This window comes from Ursus arctos, unplaced genomic scaffold (genome assembly GCF_023065955.2).
Source record: "Ursus arctos isolate Adak ecotype North America unplaced genomic scaffold, UrsArc2.0 scaffold_7, whole genome shotgun sequence".
Taxonomy (NCBI): domain Eukaryota; kingdom Metazoa; phylum Chordata; class Mammalia; order Carnivora; family Ursidae; genus Ursus; species Ursus arctos.
Genome location: NW_026623089.1, coordinates 80,222,237 through 80,235,339, shown reverse-complemented (window position 1 = coordinate 80,235,339; position 13,103 = coordinate 80,222,237). Strand labels below are relative to the sequence as shown.

The 13,103-nt window shown below is 44.1% G+C and overlaps 1 protein-coding gene across 2 annotated transcripts in view; it reads left to right on the top strand.

Annotated features, from left to right (window-relative positions):
- Window positions 1–272: 272 nt before the first annotated feature.
- CHRM3 (cholinergic receptor muscarinic 3) overlaps window positions 273–13,103 on the top strand; it is a 469,290-nt gene continuing 456,459 nt past the window's right edge. For both annotated transcript variants that reach the window (XM_057308547.1, XM_026504038.4), the window contains exon 1: window positions 273–885. The gene's annotated coding sequence lies outside the window, so the exon portion shown is untranslated. The remainder of the gene's footprint in view (window positions 886–13,103) is intronic.

Sequence of the window (13,103 nt, the reverse complement as noted above, 5' to 3'; positions counted from 1 at the left end):
AAAATCTGTCCTTGAAGTACCGGGGGCACACAAACTGGGGCACGTGAGGCTTCAGCGAGCCAGCCGGGAGGCCTCGGGGCTCTCCCCCAGCCGGGTTCCTTCGCCCCCCTCCCGGCGCAGAATGCCCGCGGAGCCCGCACGCGGGAGCCTAGCGCGGCGCCAGCAAGGCAACTGGGCATGCTCAGAAGCCGGGCAGGTTTGGGTCTCCAGCAGGCAGCTTGTGCATTACACCCGTGCTCGCAGTCCTGGGAGGAGTAGGAGGAGCGCGGGAGGAAGAGGAGGAGGAGCGGCTAGCAGTAGCCACGACCGCCACCACCAGGCAGAGGAAGAGTTCGTGAGGAGGGAAAGACCCTCCTCCCACTTGGAGCGCCTTGTGTCTGCTTTTGGAAAAAGAGAATACAGGATAAAGGAGGAGAAGGAAAGAAGAAAGGGGAAAAAGTAAGGAGGGAGAAAGAGAGAGATAGAGAAAAGACGTGAACAGTGAGGGCCGGAGCGTGCAGGGAGCCCGAGGCGCGGGGGCGGCGGTGCCGAGCCAAGAGCGCTGCCGCTTGGGCAGGTGCCGGGCCGCTGCCTGGAGGCGGCATGTGACGCGGCCGCAGCTGCCCGCGGGCGGAGCGCTCTCGGACCCGGGAGCGCACACCGCGGGGCAAGTCGGTGCCATCCGGATCCCCACGCTCCTTGTGAGTTCGCCGGCGGCAGCCTTGCTTGTGCAAAGACGCGCGATGAACCGAAGGGCGGCTCCGGGCATGGGCGTGTGGTCCTAGGACACTCGCTCCCTGAGCGCCGAGCAGGAGGCGACTAAGGGACCGCGGACCGGGCGCCCCCCGCGTGTCGGGGAGGCGCGGGCGACCGCCGTGGGACGGTCACCTGGAGCGCAGCGGCCAGGTAAAGAAGGTGCTCGCCAGCCGGGCGCTGGGCAAAGCGGGTGGCGGTAGCGGCTGACCTGGTTTCTTGCCTGATCGCGTTGCGAAGGGAGGAAAAAGTTTTCGGCCCGGGTAGGAAATGTCTTTGCTTTGGGGAATGCAAAGAGGGTACTGGGGAGGGTAGAGAGAGCTGGTCTGTCGATTTTGGGTGGTGGTGGTGGCAACTTGAACCTAGAGAGAGCGTGACCGTGTGCGGAGTTGGAGCTTGGGACCGAGGGTGGGGAATGCGGGGTCGCAGCAAGTGCCGGGAAAATGACTGTATAACAAGAACGGTGGCTCGGAGAGAGCGGGGGACGCCCCACCCGGCTCTCCTCCGCTTGAATTCTATGTCTCCGGAATGCCGGATCTGAGGCACGAAGTGTCCGGACCAGAGGAACTACTCGGCTTGGTGTGTGCTCGTATGCGCGCGCGTGTGTGCTGTGCGTGTGTGGCTTCCCTCGTATGATTTCCTACCGAGGCAGGCACCCGCCAACCTCGAAACGGGGTGGCTTGTTCGGATTGCATTTCAGGGGGCGAAGAGGCAGATTTGACACTTAGTGTAACACCTGGGCGAAGGTGGGTAGCCCGGGTGCGCATCTTTACTGATCCAAAGAGAGTCTACACTCGCGGAGCGGCGGCCCTTGGACTGCACCGGATCTCCTCTCTGGAATCCTCCCCCAGAACAGCCTCCTTACAGCTGGGTTAATTTCTGCGTGTTTTTAAACGATGGGGGGGGGGGCAGTTGACTCGAGCAGCAAGATTCACTTGTCTTCTTCGCGTTGTGCGTGTTGGAATTGTGATCCTGTTCGGTGTGCGTGTGCGTGTGTGCAACTCTCCTAGCACACAGGTTGGAAGTGGTAGAGGAAGCAAGGGTTTGGGAATTGCATCCATATGGACAGATACAAGAATGCAAACATTCATTGGTCTGCAAGTGTTGTTTGAACCTGTCTCATGGCTGTAAGGATATGCTTTCCTCGGGCTGTGTTGCGATGTAAAAAGGTCGGCTCTTCTTAGGAGGTAAATGTATTTATCCCAGCGTTTATGTTGTTAAGGACACTGGTTATGTCACTGTATGCCTTGCACAAATCTTTTCATTTCTCTCTTGGCCTCTGAGTTACAACAAAACAGATAGCCTAATCCCCCATTTTGGGTCTTTCCGGGTTACTATGTGAAACATAATCTTTTTTTAAAAAGTGTATTTGTTGACTATGTAGCCCCAAATAATTTCATATTGTGAGATCATTAAATTGCATGAAACATTCATCACTATTTCCTGTGTTTAAAACAATGCTCCTGTATTTACTTACGAAAGAGACCCTGCCTAAGAATATATACTTAAGAAGGGGAAGAGCTGAACTTAGAACAAATATGTGCATATAGTCACATATTAATTTTAAAAATTGAAGTCTGTCTGTTCCAAATGTGGTGGGATAGATATGGCGCTGGGTGCACCCTCTTGTTATGGGAGCTGGTATTGCGAAGGATACATAGAACATGCCTGCCTCTCCAGTGTGCGTTCAACATGACACAGAATTATGCTTTAGATCATACACTCCTATCACTGAATAGCCTATCTTGAGATTTTGTTTACATGGTTTGTCTCAATTAGCTTAATGTATAATTAGCTATGGTTGAGTTAGAAAGCATGTTATTTTTAAATGGTTTCCATATGGAAATATAACTTTATCTTAAATTACTAACTTAAAATTAATTATGTTGCAGGTCTGATTTAGATTGTTTCTATAAGCTGGGGAGGTGCTATAAGATTGAGTTTAACATGAAAATAGTCATACTGAAATGCCGTTTATTTAAATAACAGCAAATATTTATTCAAATACACTTGATATTTAAAAAATTAAATGAGATAAAAAAGTTCTGAAAAAATGTTTGACAATGTATATCTTTTGCATGGAAAATTATTGTAAGAGAAAAGTGTAATTTGGGACAAGGGAAAATGTGTGTGGAATTGGTCAATATATAGAGAAAGACTGAGAGTGCTATAAGAGTAATTCTGCATTAAATCTACATTTAAACTTATTTAGGAAACCAAGTTTAGAGAAATATAAGAATGCACATTACCTTATTTTTTCTTTTTGGGGAAAAAAGGGAAAAGATCACTTCAAAAGTATTATTTATTTCGAAGAGAACTTAGGCATGCTGAGTTCTTGAGGACGGACCCATTTTCTTTTCCTTATAAAGACAAATAATTTACTTTCTTAAAGAAAACGTGCTCTTTAAGCTATGGTGTGTAAAAGTGTGAACTTCCTTTTAATGGTATTTTAGCTTTTAATTACAGGCAACCTGTTGAAAATGAGCCTGGAGGGGGAAAACATAAAATTCATAAAACTAGAATTTCTTGAATCCACACCAATAAATTTAAGAGAAAGAAAATGAAATGATGTAATTAAAAGCAAAGTTCCCTTGTGTATTTGCAAATTATAAAGTAATAATTTTGTTCCTATTTTTACCTAAAATTTCCCCTATCATTTCCCAAGCCAACATACTGTTCTTGCCTAACAAAGTTGTTAACGTTGGAAGAATTACTTGCCTACTCCGAAATGGCCTGGACATTGTCAGTGTAACTATTAAGAAACTGGGTCTTCTTTGCAATGCAGGGAAGTTTATATTGAGAACAGCTGTGGTGTAGTGGCACTTCAGCTATGAGATGAATGACTTGTGACTCATATGGAGATAGAGTCCCTGATGGGTATGTAGAGAGTTGCATCTGTGTTTCACTTGTGGAACCTAATTTTATGTCATAATATATTGTGACCCATAGCATTATCCTTGCCTTGTGGTTCTGGGGTATTCAGTAAGTCACTGGAAATGTTTAATTTTATACAATATGTTTGTGAATTTAAAATATGTTTTTCTTATAGGAGAATATAAAAGAGACATATGACTCCAATAAAAAAAATAATCAATGCCTCTACCATGGTTATTTAAAAAAATTAATCAGCATAATAAATTGTGCCTTATGCTTAATCCTTGAATGTGGTGCTTCCCAAGGTGTGACGGCAGTGAAACGGTCCCCAGGACTTTTTACCTATCAATCTCATTTAGTCCAGTGGAATCCCGATCCTAGTTATCAGTCTTAACAGAACTTTGGGATAGAATTGCAGCCTCAGTGGAAAGTTTTGATTTTAGGGGAGAAAGCTGAAGAGATCATCTAATGAATTTTGGCAAGAGGCAAAGCCTGTCAAATTGGAAGTTAATTTCTCATGTCTGATGGACTCTACCTTTTCTATTAAGGAAGTGGTCCTTTTTCAGATCAAATTAAAAGTAGTGTCTCTGAATCCTAAATCTGTAGTCTTGGCCCATCTCCCTCCACCAGCACTCCACAGAAAGTCTGTACAGGTGCCAAAGGCACCCCCATTCAGTTGTATCCCTGCATTTGCATCTGGAGGGCTCCCTCAGACTTCCCCATTCCCTAGAAGGTGCGTATCCTGGGCAGTGTAGATGTGCATTAGCATTGCCTTCAAACAAGGAAGTAAAGACAGTTTTGTTGCAGTGAAACTATTGAAAATATTACATCACAATGGGCCTTACAAGAAAATTGTGTTTCCTCCCCCAGCATTTCTTCCCGGGCGTGCAAGTGGAGGGGATAGTAGTTGCAGAGTGCTTTGAGGGTCCAAAGCCTGACGCGTGTGAAAGTGGTTTTTGAACAATCTCCAAACACTATTACTTGTGGCGCACGGTTTAGACCCTTAATATGATTTGACGTGGAGCACGGAGAGCCAGAGAGGAGGTGTCCCTCTCGCTCCGTCGTTGGCTGCCTTGTGTTCCTTTTTGTCCACACGTTTTGGCGGCTTGTAGACTCCCCAGCCTCTGGCAGGCTCTCTCCTGCGGACTGGGAGTTCTGCTGTCCCACCTGTTGAAACTTCCTGCTCTTCCACTCCTGAAGACCAAGTACTCTGGCTGGCATGCACCCTCTTAGATTTTTCTCTGCCGAGGCTGCAGCTCCCCACATTGACACCGTCCTGGGATCCACTGGCGGTGACAGCAAGCCAACAGAAGGAATGTTTGAGCTACTGCCATCTTCTTCTCAGTGATGGAGCCAGCTCATCCTGAAGCCAGCTAGAGTATGAACACTCGGAGGAGAAAAAACGATGGGAAAAAAAGGGTGAATACGGTTGGACAAGCAGTAGCTGGCAGATCCATGGGGGCTTTAAGCTCTAGCCTTCCCCAGCCCTGCGCTGAGTGAGACTTGGAGGCTGGGCTTCTGGATTCTTCCACCAGTGAACCCCACAGAATGGAGCGTGAGGTCGGTTCACCTGCCCTAACCCTAGTGAGCTCTAGTGTTTGCCATGCCCAGCCGTCCTCAGTTTCTCTTAACTCTTGTCATATTTGCCATCTCCTTGGCTAGACTTCTCTTATGTTTGCATTTTTAGTACTGAAGTCTTGCCTGGAAGGACTTTAGCGATGACCTTGGCAGTGAGCCTCACCCTTGCCAAGAACTTCTCTCCAGGAGCGAGACTGCATTCTTTCTCTTCTCAGTCTCGGATGCACCCCCAACGTGGACAAACCCCCTGGGCCTAAGGCACAGCCACCCTCCTGACAGTGTATCATTTCTGCCTGACCTGTGTTGCCAAGTTCCACTTGACAAATAAAATCTCCTTGTGTGTCATTGTTGGCAGGATCAAATCTCAGTTCTCCACACTCCTCCTGGCCACTGTAATTCGAGTTGCTGACTATCCACTACAGAATTAATTCTTCATTAGGTCATTTGTTCTAGCCTAGCCCTAGCTTATTTCCTGTCCCCAGTGTTCCCTTGAAATCTGGCACACCAGCCGAGCCATGACATAGTCTACCTTCAGTCACCTCTGCTGCAGGAAGTAGTGCTCGTGTAGACATCCTGGGTCAGGCAGGATATCCTCCAACTCCTGCTGTGCAGATAAAATTCAGGTGAGATTAAGCCAAAGTAAAATATTACCAGCCTGTTTCAGAGACGATGGGGCTACCAGATGTCTACTGCAGAAGACCATGCATTTATGGTTGTGAGGTGTTCATCTGCTAAATCCTTCTACCTTGTGGGTGGGGAGACATTTGGGAAAACTGGAGTTGCCACAGTAGTCCTTCATATAGGGTCCTCCTTTCTTGCTTCCTTACCCCCAAATCCCCAGCCAACCTTTTTCAACTTTCCTTCAGTACAGCTATCCTTCTGCTTTTCTTGTATAAATTATTTTAAACCCTTTAATTCATTTAATTGTGAGGAACTGAAAATTTAAGCAACTACAAGCCATATGTCCTTCCTCCAGATTCTGGTTGTACTATCTTTAAGAGTAAATATGACAGTCAAGGATAACCCAGGTAGTATTTATGAAGGCAACTTCACGAGAGTATGACAAATTTTAATTTACTTGCCTAAGTAGAATGAGTCTATCTATCCATATTCCTGTCTGTCTGTCTATCTATCTATCTATCTATCTATCTATCTATCTATCAGGTATTTATCTACTGTCTCTCTGTGTCTGTGTACCCATCTCTCCTTTTCGCTTACACACATGAGTGTACATTTCTGTAATAACTCTCCCTGACAGTGTTCAGTGTTTCCTAATGTGCCAGGCACCACAGATATCCTTTTTTGGATTCACAAGAGAGTGCACCAGAGCTGTGCCTTCCATGATCTGCATGAGTTGAGAGCAGCTCCAAAAATCTAAGACTTGTAAGGTGAGGTCAAGCGCTGTTTTGATTTCCCATGGCTTAAAACAAAAGAAATGTATTCTATCATAATTCTGGAGACCAGAAGTCTGAAGTCAAGGTGTGGGCAGGTGCACAATTACTCCAGAGACTCTTGGGGGAAATCCTTCCTTGTCACCCACAGCTTCCGATGGCTGTCTACATTCCTTGACTTGTGCTTGCCTCCAGTCTCTGCCTCTGTGGTCACGTTGCCTCCTCTTTTTCTGTGTGTCTCCTTCTCTGTGTGCCCATCTTATAAGGATACATGTGATTGCCTTGAGGACCCACCCAGAAATCCAAGATAGGCTATTCCTTCCAAAAGCCTTAACTGTCACATCTTTTACCATATAAGGTAATATTTACAGGTTTCGGGGATTAGGATGTGGACATATGCTTTGAGAGGCCACCGTTCAGCCAGCTACAGATGTCACTGATGAGCAACATTCTACTTTGTGATTCCTGTTGAATTGTGTGGTCTGTAGGCTTTGAGAAATTAATGCTTGCAAGGAGGCCTATTCCCTTTTCAGAGAGCAGTGAGAAGATCCTCCTTAGATTGAGCCAAAAATCTAATTCTTACTGTGCTTGTTTGCCCTCCTAATATTTCTGAGCATTATGAAGAAAATACTTCTGATCTCTCTTCCAGAAGAAAATCCTTAAAGTTCAACAGCTTAAAGTTAATGAAACCTGGTCTTTTATGCCCCTTTGAAATTTTTTATGTTTATTCTTAATCTTATCATTTGCACTCATTGCTTAAGATCCACCCCCCACCCACACACACACATGCGTGCACACCCAATTTCACTACCCTCTGACCCTCACCTTTGGCTCTCTGGCTTTCATCCTCGCCAGGTTCACAAAACCACTCTGCCAAGTCACCTGTGACCGCTTAGTCACAAAACAACTGGTCATTCCTCAGGTGTCCCCTTTAATCTCTTAGCAGCACCTTTCCCCTCCCTTTATTTTCAAAGCATCATGCTTCTCTGGCTCTCCTCCCCCGTGGCTCTTCTGCCTCCTCCCAGCTTCCCCATCCCATCTCCTCCGCAGCTCAAGGCTAAGAATGTCTCCTTGGTTGACCCCCATGCCTTTCTCACCCCCTCCTCCTTTTGTAACTGCATTTATTTTTATGGCTTCCAGTGGCCTCAGTGTGGATCACACCCATTTCATGGTCTCCAGGCCCGGGTCGGCTTCTGGAAGCAGCATTTCCATGAGCTGGCTGGACCCCGCAGCCTTCATCTGTTTCCTCCTCATGCTGCTCTCCTGGGGTTTCCTATTTCTATGAATAGCATGACCATCCTACAGCTCAACATTTCTGAGTAATCTTGATTTATTCTCTTCCATTGCCTCCCACATTTAGTCAGATGCCAAATTGTAATAATTCAACCAAGTAATAGCTCAAACCTCTTGGCTTCTTTTCTTTCCTATTACCAGCACCTTGATTTATTGCCTTTCCAACTTTACTGTGCATTCAGACCACATAGAGGTCTTGGTAAAAGGCAGACTTTGAATCAGGAGGTCTGGGCCGGGACCTGAGACCCTGCATTGCTAAAAAGCCCGGGTGATGGGGATGCTGATGGAAGTCCTGCCTTCTGTACCCCTTTCTCGTTTGGACTCTGAGTTCCCAGATGATTTCACTGACCATGCCTCTTCTTCTAAGCCATTTGATACAGATCGCTTTTCTTGAAGACCCAATCTGATCATTTTTTTCTCCTGTCCTCAGAAAACTTCTTTGACGTCCCCTTCTATTATTACTGAATGACAATTAAATCTATTACATCAGCATTCAACTAGCATTTGACTTGGTCGGTAGCTTGGATTTACATTTTAAATTCAATTCCAAGTCTCAAGGTCGCCTTTCACTTTACCCTTACCACTTGCTGTTCTGTATATGCCCTGCCATTTTTATGACTTTCATGTGTTTTATTGCTTCGTAGAATGCCCTTTCTTCCACGTCCCCATGGGCCCAGATTTTAGCAATTTGTCAAGGACTTCTTGAACTGACATTTCTTACTAGGAATTCATCTTTTAGTACTTTATCAGATTCTCAGTTTCATCACTGGTCACATTTACTCATGTGTATGTGTAAATTATATCAAATACTGGAGTGGGAAGTCCTTGAAGATACCATGTCTCATTTGTCCTCAATTACCCTAAAGGACCCTATATGGAGTCTTCCTGTAAATGCTCAGCTCAGTATACTCGTCAACATATAAAATATGTAAATATAGTGTATTGGCTGCTTTCTCATTATGAAAGTAATAGAGATTATACTGAAAATCAAACATTAACAATATATATGATGTCAAAAGTAAAAGTCTATCATTACCCAGTGCCTCATAAGAAAACTACGGTTAACAATTTGATGCATGAACCTCTGATACTTTTTTAAAGTAAGGTCTGCACCCAGTGTGGGGCTTGAACTCATGACCCCGAGATCAAGAGTCACATGCTCTCCTGACTCAGCCAGCCAGGCACTCCAGTCCTCTCATATTTTTCTATATACATCTTCACATCTACCTTATACAATGCTGAGATAATAATAGATGCTTGTGACCTGGCTTTACATGTAAATCTACCTCCCTATTTTTTAAAATCTGCAACTTATTCCAAAAGATCTACTGATTTCATTGCATAAACGTCAATCCCCTTAAAATGGCCCAGCAGTATAGAAATACATTTGCTTTGAAATTCTGATCGGTTAAACATGCTTATACTCAGCACTTTCTCTGCCCCCAGGATTAGACACTTCGGGTTTGTAAGAGTAAGACACGATACTGCCCCAGTAGGCACAAGCTACCCTCGTACCTTCAGGCGAACGTTGGCCGGTGGACGTGTTTGGGACCAGATTACAATCATCATGTTAGATGACATGTCCTTTCGGATAGCTGAATTTTATATTGAAATTTAACCTTTCACATACTTTAGATCTGTGAAGAGCAGATGATTCATTTTGAATTCTGAATATGGACAATATGTATTTATCTAACATACATGTATATACGTATATTAGTTTTTGTTTCATGAATGAATCTAAGCTTAGAGTAAAAAGAACCAGAGAATCTTTAACAAAGATCTAACAGAATAATTTTGTATGTTTAACAAAGCTGTAATTTAGGGAGACGCGCCAAGAAAAAACAAAATGTCATATGTACTGTGTCTCAGAATGTCAGTAAGTGAATGCCCAGTATAAGGCATTTGTTGAGAAGAAAATTCTTGCAGAAGTCAAAATCAAAATTCCTCTAAGAATTTTGGAGAGACAACTCTTAATGAAGATAAATATTTGCTACTGCTACTCTATTTCTTACTTTTTGAACAATCAGTTTTGTGGTAGAATTCTCAAAGATCTTTTGCCTGGGTAGGGGGAGGGGCGGAGTCTGTTTGGGGAAACTCTAGTTGTCAATGAAGCTGGTTATGTCTCGTGAAGCAAAACCTGGAAGTGCAATGGCAGGCAGAAAGTGGCTAACACTTGGAGATAATGAGACTCCTGTGGTCTGAGTTAGTGAAATTATATGGAGAACATTTCGACATCTTATGTCTTATATTTGAGGAAACTAAGGTCCCAAGACGTGGAGTGATTCACCCAGCATTAGAGAGTTAATAAGCCTGGGTCTTCGGACTCCGCGTCTGGGGTTCTGTGTTCTTCCATGCTCCGTGTCTTCCCAGGAGTCATCTTGCCTGCTCTCTGTCTGCCTTCTTCCCCTGGAGATCTCAGCTGCACTTGAGGCTTCAGTGACAGTTGACCCAGTTCTCTTCCCTTGAGTGTGGGACATCATTTCTGGCACTCTGTTGGACATTTCCACAAAGAATGTCACCCGGTCACCTCTAATGTTCCATTTGGACATTGAAACCCATCACCTGTCCTCAAAATATACCACGCCTCCTGTTTCTCCTGTACTAATTGATTGTATCACGGTCACCCTGGGATCTCAGACTCGAACCTTTTGAATTTGTATTTCCTCGATGCCCTCACTGTTCTTGCACAGTCTCTTCATCCTGATGGATTGTCGTGAACAGTCCCATCCATTCCTTCCTTCCCCGTCCCTCTGCCTTTCCTTAAGGCAGGCCTTTCCCACCTCCTCCTCGTATAGTCCCCATGGCCTCGAAAGCATCTTCCTGCTTTCTGTCTGCTTTTGCTTTTCCTTATTCTGTAAGGAAGTCATATTCATTTACAGTTTCTCTCTACACAAATGTCAGTGCCATCCTCCTTGCCTCCCTCTGCTGTAGCACTGTGGCCCCGTCGGCCTGCTGGAGGGCCCTTGCATGGGCCTCCCTTCTGCTGCCTCCAGGTTTTCATCCAGACCCCCTTGCTTCCTGAGCTGCCAGCCCTGCTCTGACTGTGAGCAGCCCCACAGACCCTGCAGGCCCACCTTCCCAGAGACAATTCACCTCTTCAGTCCTCGTGCCCCTTGACTATATTGTTCCCACGTCTGCTGTAATATTTGCTATACTTGTTTGCACTAGAACTAAATTATGTAAATAACAGGCTTTTCCTTTAGATTTTCAGCATCTCATCAGGAGCCACCATTATTTATTTTTCTATACCCAGGACTTTACGGTGTAAGATTTGAATGAGAAGCTCACGAAATCTGCCCCTGTATGGGCAGAGATTTTTTATGTTATGTTTTTTTTTCATTGATAGATCCCATGGGCCAAAAACAGTACTTGGCACGTAATCGACTCTCATTATGTTTTCGTTGTTGAGTGAATTCTCTCTTACTACTCCTTTTGGGGAGGAAAATTAAATATGAGGTTTAGCGGTTTTCAGTGTGTCTTGGTAATGACAAAGTAGTTTATATATTAACAAACAGTAAGCTGTTCTTGAGGACTATCATACAGAACATAATAGAATTACCCTGAGTCAGACTCAGAGTCTCACTTGCCTGGAGGGTCATCGGTGTCGATATAATGGTTACACTGGTGACCCTAACATTGTGGGAGGCACGGTCCTTTCCGGTAACAACCTGCAAATACGACTCCTCTCACCAGCTTGTGCTAATTGTACTTTTGAAGGAGCCACTCCCGGTTGATCATGATAGGTGGCCAGTCTCCTGAGGGATTCTTGTAACCACTGGAAAGGTTTAGAAACGGTGATGTTTCGGGGCACCTGGGTGGCTCTGTCAGTGAAGCGTCTGCCTTCAGCTCAGGTCATGATCTCGGGGTCCTGGGACTCCTTGCTCAGCGGGGAGCCTGCTTCTCCCTCTGCCCCTCCCTCCCCCCAGCTTGTACAGCTCAGTGCTGTCCCTCTCTTTCAAATAAATAAATGGGATCTAAAAAAAAAAAAAAAGAATAAGAAGAATTAATACCCGGGAAAAGATGATGGGTAAAAAAAAATTAAAAAAAAAATAGTGATGTGTCTGAAGGCATACAGAGCCCCAGATCGAGTGCACCGGCATCATCTGGGGTGGTTGTTCAAAATGCAGTCTTGGGGATTGAAAGCAGATCAGCTGAATGCGAGTAGGGTCAGATTCTGTCAGGCTGCCTTTTAAATAAATACCTTGAACAACCTTCTGCTTGCTAAATTTTAAGACCCACTAATAGAAGATTAACAGAGAGACAAAGAGATAGAGATTGAGAGGGAAACATTTTCTGTTTTTTTCTGAGTAGATTCTGAGTAGCCCGGTTGGCAAGGGTACATTATCTTAGGCTGTTCTCTCTGGTAAGATGAGTCATATTCAATTTAGGGTGTTTCTCAGGCTTTGAGGAAGGGTGGAGCGCTCTTTTCCACTGGAATTTAAACACAATCGAGCAAGGACTGAGATCTCAGGTGTAGAAATAAGATGAAACTCCATCAAATGTACCGCATTGTATCTAAATATATTGTGGGGTTTTTTTTAATATGGATATGTGTTTGTAGGTGGTATTAAAATAGAAGTTCTTTTCTCAAATATAGACAGTCCTCAACAATTTTTTTCTTTGTTTCTTGATTAAGTTATTTGATGGAGCTATAATAAATAGACCATTTGTGTGTGTGTGTGTGTGTATAATGCTATATTTAGGGATTACCTTTCTGAGCAAGTTTATCACATATATTATTGATATGAAGTGCATAATGTCAAGAAAGTGAGACAGTAGTCTAGAACTCCTGCATATGTACGTAATAATTTGGTTATGAATATTCATAAAAATACACATAGATTAGTTCTCATTGATTAAAGGTCATTCTATATAGATCTTCTAGATAAAAGTAAATTTTAAAAAGCATGTATAATTACAATTAATAGTATTTCACAAATTTAAAGTATTATGTCCAGTTTAAGAGAGTTAAACAAAATTACCAATCACACTGTTCTTTAGAATTCTAGAAATTCCTGTGGTAGGCATCCCACAGTCTGGTCTGTCTCCGGTTCCTCTGCTAGCCATTCACTAGTTCATTGAATTTATTAAGTTCCTGAATTGTTTCAGGCACTGCTCTAGGTGCTAGAGATAAAGGGATGAAGAAACAGGGCAAGATGCTGCCTTCATTGAACTTCTTTGTGAAAATCCATAGGATCTAGAATAGTATTCCCAAGGGGTTCTTTTTTTTTT